At 37.1% G+C, this 14,532-nt stretch overlaps 1 protein-coding gene and 1 pseudogene across 1 annotated transcript in view; one reads left to right on the top strand and one right to left on the bottom strand.

Moving 5' to 3' along the window:
* RSBN1L (round spermatid basic protein 1 like) overlaps positions 1 to 14,532 on the bottom strand; it is a 71,351-nt gene that overhangs the window by 37,521 nt on the left and 19,298 nt on the right. The gene's annotated exons all lie outside the window — the stretch shown is intronic.
* LOC112825380 (U6 spliceosomal RNA) lies at positions 10,618 to 10,715 on the top strand (annotated as a pseudogene).

Genomic DNA, 14,532 nt, shown 5'->3' with positions numbered 1-14,532 from the left:
ACTGCAGAATTTCTTAAAATCCTTCCTTACTTTCTTTTCTATAAATACTACCCTAATTCAGGTCCTAATCACCTCATGATTAGATTACCATCTAGATTAGTACTGCCCAGTAGAAATAAAATGTATACCAGATATGTGAATTTGAATTTTCTAGTAGTCACATTAGACACAAAAACCAACAGGTGAAATTAATTTTAAACAATACATTTTATTTAACCAATAGATCTAAAAAATGTCATTTCAAAATGAAACCAACACTAACAAATTATTATTGAGACATTTTACATTGTTTTTCACAATAAGACTTCAAAATCCAGGGTATATTTTACACTTAACAGCACATCTCAATTCAAAGTGTTCAACAGTCACATGAGACTGGTGGCTACCACACTGAACAACTCAGGTCTAGGCTACTGAAACAGATAATTCTCAAAAAATTAAGCCCATGTACTTAAACATTTTAAAACTTACATTCATTAATAATAAAAAAATACAAATTCAAAAAAGATACCTTACCTTGAAACTTATAAAGTGCTTTTTTAAAAGTGATAATACTCAAAGCAGAAGAAAGGATAGTTGATGGGAGAGCAAACAAAAACAGGGACTCACTAATTTAACAAATATGCATCGCTGAGTATAAGAAAAGGCTTAGGGAGACAGAAGTGAGTAAATAAGGTCCTCATCTGTTCATATATAACTTAAATTCTAGAAATAGATTAAGCGGTTCTCACGCTTCAGACTAGTTTGCTAGCAAACTAAAGTCCTTGAAATCCTGTCACAGGCTGTCATCCAGCCATCAAGTGTTACTCCAAATAGCTGGAGCTTAGACACATACGTTACTATTTCCTAAGTAAACATACATTTTTAATGAACTATTTACGTATCTTTTAAAAATCACAACTGAAGAAAACAGTCATCTATCTCTATATTTCTTTTCCCAATCATCCCTATTAACTTTATTAACCTTAAAGTGTTATTTCAGTAACTACTGAACTTTTAAAGTTTATTAAGATATAATATCCACACAGAAAAAACATGTAAGTATACGGCTCAATTTTCACAAAAATGAACAGCACCTCAGGACCCCTCTCGTCTTCCCTTCCAGTCTTGATGCAGCATCCCTAAGGGTAACCACAATCCTGACTTCTAACCACAAAGATTAAAATAACTGTAAATTTTAATGGCATATATACAAAAAATTATGATATAATATAAACCTATCACAGTCACAAAATATATTTTTCAGAATTAAACTAGCTTCTCAGGAAATAAAATTATAATATGGTATTACCCAATTTTTAATAAACTTTATTTGTAAATATATTTATTCATTACAGACCTTATTTTTTTTGTTGTTTTTTAAAGATTTTATTTATTTATTTGACAGAGAGAGACACAGCGAGAGAGGGAACACAAGCAGGAGCAGGAGAGGGAGAAGCAGGCTCCCCGCTGAGCAGGGAGCCCAATGCGGGGCTTGATCCCAGGACCCTGGGATCATAACCTAAGCCGAAGGCGGACACTTAACAACTGAGCCACCCAGGCACCCCGATAGACCTTATTTTTTTAAGATTTTTATTTCTTTGAGAGAGAGAGCATGCACACGCATGCACATAAGCAGGGGGAGGAGCAGAGGAAGAGGGACAGTCAGACTCCACGCTGAGCACAGAGCCAGATATGGAAGGCTCAATCTCACCACCCTGAGATCATGACCTGAGTGGAAATCACGAGTCAGACATTAACCAGCTGAGCCACCCAGAGGCCCCTAGACTTTATTTTTTAGAGCAGTTTTAGGTTCTCAGCAAAACTGAACAGAAAGTACACACTGATTTTCCATATGTAACTCCTGCCCCTATACATCCCTATCTATCTATCTGTCTATCTACCTACCTACCTACCTATTTATGAGAGCAGAATGTGGGCGGGGGGGGCAAAAGGAGAGGAAGAGAGAATCTTGAGCAGACTCCACGCTGAGCATGGGGTTGGATCCCATGACCCTGAGATCAGGACCTGAGCTGAAACCAAGAGTTGGCCACTTAACCGCTTAAACTGTACCGTAACCCAGGGACCCCAATTATCATCCCAATTTTTTGAAATTATAATTAATACACATTCAAAAATCAGACTGAAAAATAATACCACAAATTATTAAAAGCCATCATTTTTTAAGGTAAATTCTACACCCAATGTGGGGCTTGAATTCATGACCCCCAAAATCAAGAGTCACAAGCTCTACTGACTGAGCCAGCCAGACACCCCTAAAAGCGATTATTTTTAAGTGGCAAGAAGTTTCAAAGTTTCTGCAATAGGACCATATTGGAGAAAGGGTCCTAGAATATGCCTTCCGGTATAATATTAGGTAAAGATAAATTGAAGATGTTAAGTAGTATATGAAAAACATCTAGAAACGAAAACAATGACACAGCCAAACAAGAAGAGTGACTGACAACGTAACTATCGTTACCCTCCCACCTCACACTCGAAACCTTCTAAGGAAAGGAAGCAAACACAAATCATCCTAAAAATTCGTAGCAGAAAAGCGTTTTTGTGGGATAACTGCTGTCCCAACCTACACACCTGTCTCAATCTTTCAATCTACCTTTCACCCTTCCTAAAATTTTTTGCTTCTTGTCAGGGCACATCCTTTTTCAAAATCCAACTTTAAATGCCTCCATTAAATGTTTCATAATCATGTTACAGATAACATAAAGATGTTGTAAGACATGTTTATATGTCACAGGTAAACATGTTACAGCTATAACAAAGTGGAAAGCCTACAAGTTCAGAAGACCTAGGTTCAAGTTCTGCAACCTTGATAACAAACTTTCAGATCTCCCATTTCAGCTGTAAAATGGAGTTTATATAAAGATTAAATAGGAAATATATACAAAAGCATACTGCAAAGATATGAGCCTTATGAATGCAGAATATTATCTATGTCTATCCATAATACTGAGCCATAATAACATTTTTTGGTCATAACAATTTAGAACACCACTGTCTGTAAAATCGCAACTCTGCTGTTACTATATTATAATGCATTCATATTCATAAAAGCTACTTCTACATGTTTTCACAAGGAAAACAGCTCCCTGGCATCATGTTTACTGTAAAATATTGTTCTTTAAAAAACGGTCATTCTTTAAAAAATCATTTCACGACCAAGAATTTGTAAGGTTTTACGCTTCGTGGTCTAAGGTTTAGAAGGAATTTTTAGCTAATTATTGGGATAAAAGTAAAAATTATTCTACCATAAGAACAAGAAATTATCAGTTTTGAAAAGTCCAACTTAATATAGGGACTACAAGTTTTATTTAAAAATAAAGGGGGGTGGTGCCTGGATGGCTCAGTTGGTTAAGGGTCTGCGTTCAGCTCAGGTCCTGGGATCTAGCCCCATGTGGGGCTCCCTGCTCGGCAGGGGAGTCTACTTCTCCCTCTCCCTCCCTCCCTGCTCGTGCTCTTTCTCTCACTCTCTCAAATAAAATCTTAAAAAAAAATGAAAAATGAAAATAAAAAATAAAAAAAGATAAAAATAAAAAGGGGGCGAGGGGAGAGAGGAAAGACAGATAGAAACGGACCCATGATAAGAGTTTGAACCTACAGAAGCAGAAGGAATATAAGAATGAAGGAATAAATGATTAAGTCATTATGAAATCAGAACAAACTACAAATTACACGTGTGGAAAAATACACATGTGCTGAAGACTTACACTATATGTAAAAGTTGTGATATAAAAAATAAAATTGATTAAAATAATTTCAAATAAGATATAAATGGGATTTTCAAACATATATTCAATTTACTGATTTAGCAATATATTTCAGATTTCATGCACACAGTATATTTCTATTGAGCACTTATACGCAAGAGGTGAAAATGAGTAATAGTGCTGTACTAAAGAGTCTTAAAATGAAATCAACGATATCATTTGAGTCTTACTGTTGGTACCACTATGGAAAACCAGCTCTTAAATAACAAAATTATTGTTTTCATCTGGGTATAATAAAATTTACTAGTCTTCACCTGTATTAAAGTCATTATAGTAATATAGAGATGAAAGCACATACACAAATATTAGATGAATCACTTCAGTAAGGAGAAAGTCAAACTTATAAAAAGCATTGTTAGAGAATCCTTTTAGGAGATATTTTTAATTTTTAATTTTCTTAGAGAGGAGTGAGGGGGAGAATAAGAGAGGGTAGAAAGAGGGAGAGGGAAAATCTTAAGCAGGCTCCACACCCAGCATGGAGTCTGATGGGGGCCAGATCTCACAACCCTGACATCATGACTTGAGCTGAAATCAAGAGACAGACTTGCTTAACCGACTGAGCCACCCAGGCACCCCTTAAGAGATTTATAATACAACAAAAATCCATTTATCTGGAATCTTAAGAATTCATTGTTTCTAGATAAGATTGGCACTATTTTTAGTCATTCTAATAATTTTCAAAAATGTATTACATACTTCCCTGTTTACAAAAATCTAAGAAATATAATTTAGTCTTTTCATTATGACAAATACTTAAACTCATTATCATACTCATATTGAACTCAAAAGCAAAACAAAATTCACCTGTTCAAAACTATAGTATTTGAGTATCATTTAATTTTTATTGTCTCAGGTGTCATTTATTATTCCACATATGAGAGGTGACAGCTATAACTTCTGGCGGTCACCAATAGGCTCATTCTCATCTGTTCTGTGCTAAAAACTCAGACCAAGTCCATTAAAACTATCCTGTATAATACAGTAGGCAGGTTCTCTCTAGCCTTATTACAGCAAATTTCACACTGTATTCTTTCTGGTATAAATGTATCTTTCTCTTGGGGCGCCTGGGTGCCTCAGTCGTTAAGCGTCTGCCTTCGGCTCAGGTCATGATCCCAGGGTCCTGGCATCGAGCCCCGTATCGGGCTCCCTGCTCCGTGGAAAGCCTGCCTCTCCCTCTCCCAGTCCCTCTGCTTGTGTTCCCTCTCTCACTGTGTCTCTGTCAAATAAATAAATAGAATCTTTAAAAAAAAAAAAGTGTATCTTTCTCTTTATAATCATTCCTCCCCCCACCAGTATATAGTGTATGCTCCTTAATGGCAGAGAAGGCTCTAACTCAGTAAGTGCTTGTTGGATTCATGAAACAGGTCCTGCAATATAGTAAGAAATTATTGCATTATTTTCTACAGTACATTGTAACTTTCTTTCCTCTTAGGTGCTCTATGTTGATCTTTGTTAATTCTTCCTTCTTTTCCTAGTCATACCACAGCAAGGAAGGAAATTCTTAATCCTTACAGCCTTCCAGGAGTAGTTCCTCAAATTTATTTCCCTTTTCTAACTGGCCTGGTTGTTTTTGACAAAAAAAATCCTAAGATTTAATGAAGCTACTCCTCCAAAAATATTAGGGATCCACAATTTTTCTATGTGTCCCAACAAAAACAAATAATTTTCCTTAAAAGACCATGGAGTAATTTTTTTATATAGATCTCTTTTTATAGGAAGAATTCTTACAACATAATTTTTTTAAAAAAAATAAGAAAAAAAGAAAAAATAGAAAAAGAAAATAACAGTACAGGGGTGCCTGAGTGACTCAGTTGGTTAAGCAACAGACTCTTAAGATTTTGGCTCAGGTCATGGTCTCAAAGTCTTGAGATGGAGCCCTGCTCAGCGGGGAGCCTGTTTGGGCTTTTTCTCTCCCTCTCCCACTCTGCCCCTCCCCCCCAACCCCTGGGAGCACACGCATTCATGTGCTCTAAGTAAATAAATAAATCTTTTTAAAAAAATAGAAAAAGGTGCAAAGGACATAAAACAAATTCCAAAGAATGTTAATGTCAAATACTAAAAAAAAGTTCAACCTTATCAGTCTTTAAAAAAAACACAAATTAAAACACTATAAAACCATTTTCATCTATCAAATTGACCATTTTTCTTAAGAGTAATGGCAAAAGTTAAGTAAAATAAGCACTTCTACAGAATAATAAATAAGTATAAACTAAGAAGTCTTACTGGAAGGCAATTTAACAATATGATAGAAAGCATTAAAACTTATCATTCCTGGGGCACCTGGGGGGCTCAGTCATTAAGCATCTGCCTTCGGCTCAGGTCATGATCCCAGGGTCCTGGGATCAAGCCCCACATCGGGCTCCCTGCTCCGAGGGAAGCCTGCTTCTCCCTCTCCCACTCCCCCTGCTTGTGTTCCCTCTCTTGCTGTGTCTCTCTCTGTCAAATAAATAAAGTCTTAAAAAAAAAAAAAAAAAAAACTGATCATTCCTGGGTGGCTCAGTAGGTTAAGCGTCAGACTTTTGATTTTGGCTTAGATTATGATCTCAGGGTCAAGAGATGGAGCCCTGCGACAGGCTCCATTCTGGGCGTGGAGCCTGCTTGAAATTCTCTCTCTCCCTCTCCCTCTTCCCCCCACCCAAAAACAAAAATAAAACAAAACAAAAAAAGCCCAATCATTCCTATGATCCCAGAATTCCACTGCTAGGATTTAATAAAAAGGAAATAACAAGCCATATACATGTCCAGGAGTCCTCATCTCATTATTTATAATTACGAAAAACTGTAAATAACTTAAATGTTTAACAAATGGAGACTGATTAAATAAATTTGGGTATATTCATTAATGGGAAAATACGAAGCCATTAAAAAATCATGTTTGAGGGCGCCTGGGTGGCTCAGTTGGTTGGGGGACTGCCTTCGGCTCAGGTCATGACCCTGGAGTCCCGGGATCGAGTCCTGCATCGAGCTCCCTGCTCGGCAGGGAGTCTGCTTCTCCCTTGGACCCTCCCCCCTCTCATGTGCTCTCTTTCTCTCAAATAAATAAATAAAATCTTTAAAAAAAATCATGTTTGAGGGGCGCCTGGGTGGCTCAGTCACTGAGCGTCTGCCTTCGGCTCAGGTCATGATCCCAGGGTCCTGGGATCGAGCCCCACATCAGGCTCCCTGCTCAGCGGGAAGCCTGCTTCTCCCTCTCCCACTCTCCCTGCTTGTGTTCCCTCTCTCGCTGTGTCTCTCTCTGTCAAATAAAAAAAAAAAAAATCATGTTTGAATAATAATTAATATCATGAGGCAGGGATAATGTTCATGAAATGTTAGAAGAAAAAGGCAATTTAACATACATAAATGTAAATCTATAAAATGATCCCATGTATCATATGTATATATGAATCTGTATAAATATATGGAAACTCATACACATATATTTAGGTATATACATCTGTGTATACACACCACACACAGGAGTCTTAAAATAAGGGAAATCTTAAATGAGTTTACATAAAAAATAGTTGGACTTCCCAGTCTTCCCACTCTTGTCGCAAAGAGTCAAGTAATCATTCAATCTCACTCCTTTAAGGCAAACTTCCACTCTTTTTTGTTTTCAGGAGAAAATGAACAGGCTTGAACCTCAGGTACTCCAGGCAAGGCAAAGGGTGGAGCTAAAAACAACCTGATTATACTTCTCTAAAATGCTTAAACTGAATTGAATCGGGAAATTAAAAAAAAAAAACGAACTTTTAGAATTTAAAAATACAATAGCAAAGCTTTAACTCAAAAAGTTGGAAGTTGAGATAATCTTCCAAAAAGGGAGCAACAAGACAAAAAAGTGGAAAATAGCAGAAAATAGGGGGACCTAAAGGACCAAATTCCCAAAGGATTCAGAAGATTCAATATCAAATTAACTGAAATTTCAGAAAAGGAAAATAAAATTTTATAGGGAAGAAAAATACCAAAATAAATAAATAAATGAAATTTTCTCAGAAAAGATCAGTCACCAAAATTAAGATTCCATCAAGGAATGAGTACAAAGAATGGAATTCACAGTGGTAGCCCCCCTTCCCACACACACACCAGGCACACCATCATGAAATTTCAGTACACTAGAGATAAAGAAAAGATCCCAAAAGTCTCCAAAGGAATTAAAAAAACAAAACAAAACAAAACTAGATCACATATAAAAGATCAGGTAATAGCGTGGAACTCTTCAACATGACAGTAGACGCTAGAAAGCAATACAACAAACAAGTGCCTTCAGAATGCTGAATGAAAATAATTTTTAGAATTCTTTAATCTGCCAAACTATCAATCAAGTATGAGGGAAGACATGATCAGACAAGCAAAAATTCAAATATTTTTATCATACATGCATCCCCTCTTAGGATATGCTCAAGAAAATTCTAAGGAGTAAACAAAGAAGGAAGAAGGCATGAAACCAAGGAAGCAGGAGACCCAGCACAGGCGGACACACAAGGAACTACCAGTACGGAAGCTGTGCAGCTGGCTTAAAGGGTAGCCAGTTCAGACTGAAGGACAGCAACAGAACACTGCAGAAAGTACCTCCAGGAATAAAGAGGAATTGCTATATTATCTCTTATCCCACAACACAGAGAACAGGACAGAAAATGAAGACGCAATAGATATAAACAGAGCTTCCTTGACTTACAAGGGGATTTCATCTCAATAAATCCATTCGTTGTAAACTGAAAGTATCATTAAGTCAAAAATGCATTTAATACACCTAACTCACCAAATGTGCTCAGAGCACGTACATTAGCCTACAGTTGGACAAAATCATCCAACACAAAGTCTATTTTATAGTAAAGTGTTGAATATCTCAAGTAATTTATTGAATATCGTACTAAAAATAAGAAAAAGAACGGCTGTATGGGGACAGAATGGTTTTAAATGTATGGACTGTTGACCCTTGTGATCCCATGATTGACTGGCATTGTGGCTCACTGCCCCACCCAGCATCACCAGAGAATATCCTACCACATATTGCCAATTCAGAAAATACAATTCAAAATTCAAAAGTACAGGGGCACCTGTGTGGCTCAGTTGTGAAGCGTCTGTCTTCGGCTCAGGTCATGATCCCAACGTCCTGAGACTGAGCCATGCACTGGGCTCCCTGCTCAGTTGGAGGCCTGCTTTCTCCCTCTCCCACTCCCCCTGCTTGTGTTCCCTCTCTCACTGTCTCTCTCTGATAAATAAATAAAAAATCTTAAAAAAAATTCAAAAGTACGGTTTCTACTGAATTGCATCACTTTCGCACTATAATCAAGTCAAAAAATTGTAAGTCATTGTAAGTTGGGGACCATCTATCTGTGTGTAAAGAGAGCCAATTTTTAAGTATTATGAAAACCCAGAAGGCCATACAGAAAAGGATCTCTGATCTGCACTCAACAGTATTTGCAAAGTCATAATTAACACTATTATGTTTCAACTAAGTTTTATGGAATTACTGGATAGGAAAGAAGCTAGGTTATAAAAGTACTAAATCCTTATTAATCTTAACAAGAATGCAATATATGTCTAAAACTGACCAATAAAAAATTAAAAGGCAGTATGGGCACTTTATTTAAAAATCTGGAATTAAAAGATGAGAACTAAAAGAGTTAACAGCTGGGGGCCAGGGCAGGGACTGGAAAGAGTTAGGGCCAATTCTCATTATAAACCTTTCAGTACTAGGATGCCTGGGTGGCTCAGTCAGTTAAGCGTCTGCCTTTGGCTCAGGTCATAATCCCTGGGTCCTGGGATCGAGAACTGCATCGGTCTCCTTGCTCAGCAGGAGGCCTGCTTCTCCGTCTTCCATTCCCCCTGCTTGTGCTCTCTCTCTGACAAATAAGTAAAATCTTTAAAAAACAAAAAACAAAAACCTTTCAGTACTACTTGATTTTTTTTAAAAATTTATTTTGTTTATTTGGGAGAGAGAGAGAGAGAGGAGAGAGTGCATGCACGTAAGTGGGGGGAGGGGCAGAGGAAGAGAATCTTCAAGCAGACTCCCTGCTGAGGGGGGGGGGGGATAGATCCCAAGACCCATGAGATCATGACCTGAGCTGAAACCAAGAGTTGGACCAATAACCATCTGAGCCACCCAAGCACCCCTTAATTTTTTAAATTAAATTTTATTTTTAAAATTTACAAAGTCATAGCCTTCCTCTCAAAAACCAATAACCCCATTCTAATAAGAAAAACATAAGACAAATCCCAATTGAGGGACATTTTACAAAATGCTTGACCAGTACTCCTCAAACCATCAAGGTAATCAAAAGCAAGAAAAGTCTGAGAAACTGCCATAGCCAAGAAAAGCCTATATAGACATGATGACTAAATGTAATGTAGTGGGGGCGCCCGGGTGGCTCAGTCGTTAAGCGTCTGCCTTCAGCTCAGGTCATGATCTGAGGGTCCTGGGATTGAGCCCCGCATTGGGCTCCCTGTTCGGCAGGAAGCCTGCTTCTCCTTCTCCCACTCCCCCTGCTTGTGTTCCCTCTCTTGCTGTGTCTCTCTGTCAAATAAATGAAAATCTTAAAAATAAATAAATAAATGTAATGTAGTATCCTGGGTGGGATTCCTTGAACAGAAAAATGACACTGGGTAAAAACTAAGGAAACCTGAATAAAGTATGGCTTTAGTTAATAATGATAATGTATCAATATTGACTCATTAATTGTGACAAACGTATAATACAAATGTAAAATTTCAGTAAGAGAAATTAAGTACAGAACACATGGACACTCTAATTTTTCTGTAAATTTAAAACTCTTCTAAAATTAAGAGATTACTAAGAGTTATATATATAAATTTATAAAGGCAAAACTTAATTAAAAAAAGAAATACAGGGCTTACTTCAGCAGCATATGTACGAAAATTGGAATTGAAACCATACAGAGAAGATTAGCATGGCCCTTGAGTAAGAAAGGTATGCAAATTCATGAAGCCTTCCGTATTTACGGGACAGATGGTGGCTGTACTTGTGGTGAGCATAGCATATGTATAAACTGTCAAATCACTATTTGGTATACCTGAAGCCGATGTGCCATTGAGTGTCAACCATAGTCAAATAAATAAATAAGAAATACAGTTTGTGTGAATGAGGCTAATGTGGCATTGTGTGTCAACTATACATACATACACAACAGACAAACACAGTTTGTGTACATGTGTGTATAAATTTCACTCTATGTAATGGATAAAGCTCCAAGACACACTGTTAAGTAAAATGAGCAAGTTATAGAAAAATACATATAGCATATTTAGGTTTTCAAAAATAGGCTACATATCTTCTTCTGTGTGTACATATATTTATGTATATATGTACATGCATAGGAAAAACTCTGGAAGGAAGAACACAAAACACCTAACAGGGTTTACTACTACTGTAGAAGGAATAAAAGGAACTCTTGATTTTTATTTCCTTTACTTCTAAATTAATTTATATTTATTATTATTATTAATTATAATTTCTACAACAGAAAGGAATTCATATTTATTACTTATATAATTGTTAGCCTACATCTCTTTCCTGAAAGAAAAACTGATAATTATGTTCAGACAAGTACTTTTTTTAAAGATTTAGAATCACTTAAGATCTATCAGAAGACATAAGAAAAAAGCACTTCAAAATAAAACAATGAATATATAACCTAATATACACACATACATGAAAATACTCTTCCTTTTTACAAAGTCCTCCCTTCATTACAATTGTTCAAGTGCATTTCTACCTCACTTTATATACGTTATGTCAAGATCATGCTATAGTTAACAAAAAGAAGAATGAAAGGAGAAAAAATGATAGTTATACATGTATTCTGAATATGTATATATACATGCACTATTTGTTAGATTTAATAGATTTTAAAGAAAAGACAGAAATCCCATACTATACCATGACTCATTAAACCAAAGATTTTTGTTCAAAAAAGGATCTTTATAGAGGTTCATTTAAAAAAAATTTTTTTTTTAACATTTTATTTATTTGACAGAGAGAGCACAGAGGGAGAGAGAGGGAGAAGCAGGTTCCCTGCTGAGCAAGGAGCCCGATGTGGGACTTGATCCCAGGACCCTGGGATCATGACCTGGGCCGAAGGCAGCCGCTTAACCGACTGAGCCACCCAGGCGTCCCTAAAAAAAATTTTTTTAAGAAGTGCCACGGGGGCCTGGCTGGCTCAGTCAGTAGAGCAACTCTTGATTTCAGGGTCATGAGTTCAAGCCCCACATTGGGCATAGAGCTTACATAAAAAAATAAAAATAAAAAAATAAAGAAGTGTCATAAAAATCCACACTTACTTCTTAAGAAGTGTTGGTAGAATTTCCTGCTAAAGCTTTCAGCCACAATATATTCTTGTAGAACAAACCTCAAATAGGCTTCATGCTATCACAGTTTTGCCTGCTTTGGGTATGTGCCATGGTTCACACTGTAATAACGCAGTCTATGAAATCAGTTAGTCTGAACAACACTGATCTTCCTGATCACCCTCCCCAGATAGAAGCATAGCTAGAAATAGATCTGAAAACAAGCAGGAAACAGGAGAAAATTAGAAATAATACAGAACTGAAGTGGGGAGGAAGAAGGAAAGTAACATTACAAAAATGGAAAGGAAAAGATTAAAGATACAGTAAAAAGGAATGATGCCGTCTCAGTCTTTTTTTTAAAGATTTTATTTTTCTTGTACAGAAATATTTATTGAAAATATTCAATTATCTCATCAACAAATCACTGAACCATTCTATATATGACATAGAAGTAGTGTTTGGAACACATGTTTTAAAAGAGACTTGCTTTGGGTGCCTGGGTGGCTCAGTTGGTTGAGCAACTGCCTTCGGCTCAGGTCATGACCCTGGAGTCCTGGGATCGAGTCCCACATCGGGCTCCCTGCTCAGCGGGGAGTCTGCTTCTCCCTCTGACCCTCCCCCCACTCATGCTCTCTCTCTCTCTCATTCTCTCTCTCAAATAAATAAATAAAATCTTAAAAAAAAATAAAGAGACTTGCTTTAAGGCTAGTTTGTCAACACTCATTTATTTTTTTTCCATTTTTTTAACTCAATTAACCAACATATAATGTTATTACTGGTTTCAGAAGTAGAGTTCAGCGATTCATCAGTCTTATTATAATACCCAGTGCTCATTACATCACATGCCCTCCTTAATGTCCATCACCCAATCACCCCATTCCCCTATCCACCTCCCCTCCAGCAACCCTCAGTTTGTTCCCTATGACTGAGTCTCATGGTTTGTCTCCCTCTCTGGTTTCATCTTGTTTTATTTTTTCCTCTCTTCCCCTATGATACTTTGTTTTGTTTCTTAAACTCCACATGAGTGATATCATATGATAATTGTCTTTCTCTGATTGACATATTTCACTTATCAGCCTTTTTTTATTGGTCCTCACTGCAAGAGACATTACTAGTCTCTTACTCAAAACTTCTCCCTAAGGTCAGTGGAACTGCACTATCCGAACTACTCCATAACTCATTATCCTATCATCAAAACCTGCACATTTTCTAATGATTTTATCTTAGGTGTACTTTCTTCTTTCTCTATACTTGTCTAAAAATGCATTCCTAGGATTTAAACTGTAACCATTAGGCAAATGAATCCCCAAAGTAATATCTCAACCCAACCTCTTGGCCAAGCTTCACCACGTCATCTCCGAAAGAGATATTTAACATCCTGGGGCACCTGGCTGGCTCAGTCAGCAGAGACTGCAACTCTTGATCTTGAGGTTTTGAGTTCAAGCCCCATACTGGGTATAGAGATTACTTAAAAAAACAAAAAAATTTTAAAAAGAAAAGAAATATTTGGGGCGCCTGGTTGGCTCAGTCGTTGGGCGTCTGCCTTCGGCTCGGGTCGTGGTCCCATGGTCCTGGGGTCGAGCCCCGCATCAGGTTCCCTGCTCAGCAGGAGGCCTGCTTCTCCCTCTCCCACTCCCCCTGCTTGTGTTCCCTCTCTCACTCTCTCTCTCTGTCAAATACATAAATAAAATCTAAAAAGAAAAAAAGAAAAGAACTATTTAACACCAAAATTATCATCTTTCTTATATAAATAAGGTTCAAGCTCTCCTTTTAATTCCCTGTTTAGGTTAATGGCACAACAGCCCCTGACATCCAAATTCAAAATTCTTAAAACCTTTACACTTCCCTCTTTAGTTTTTCCCCTAACATTAAATCACTTGCTTAGTTCAGTCTACTGAAATACGTCCATCTTCCTTTCCCTTTCCACAGCTATCACCATAACTGATTATCTTTTGAAAGAAGTGATCTTCCTACTTAGTTTCTCTCCTCTCCACCAATCCACTCAGCAGTGACAAAAAAATATTCCTTGAAAACATAGTTTATCATGTCACTCTCTACTTTAAACAAATGAACAAATTCACCCTATGTATGAAAAGAAACTTCCCACAGTATGCCATTCAAGAATCTGTATAGTGAAGACTCATACTTTAATCATTTCTTCTACTATTCAACCATATGTATATGTACACAAGAATCCAGATTGTTTGATTTATTACTACTTGAGTCTTACTCCATTTACTTAGAATGCCTTTGCCCATCCCAACTCTTGCCGACCAAAATCCTACACATCCTGCAAGATCCAGCTGAAATTCAGCTTTTCATTAAGGATTCCTTGATCCCTACAACTAGAAATGACCCCACTGCCTCCTCCTCCCTCTCTTATGATTTGAATTCTGCTTCTTTGTGTACCTGTTCTATCTGCCCTGCTGGAATATAAACTCTTCTGCAGTTTTTGGGGGGTTTTTTTGGTTGT

The sequence above is a fragment of the Callorhinus ursinus genome, unplaced genomic scaffold (assembly GCF_003265705.2).
Source record: "Callorhinus ursinus isolate GAN/ISIS: 27379988/994484 unplaced genomic scaffold, GSC_fseal_2.0 scaffold12, whole genome shotgun sequence".
NCBI classification, from domain to species: Eukaryota; Metazoa; Chordata; class Mammalia; order Carnivora; family Otariidae; genus Callorhinus; species Callorhinus ursinus.
Note: the sequence above shows the minus strand (reverse complement) of the source record. Positions and strands in the feature narration are given on the sequence as shown.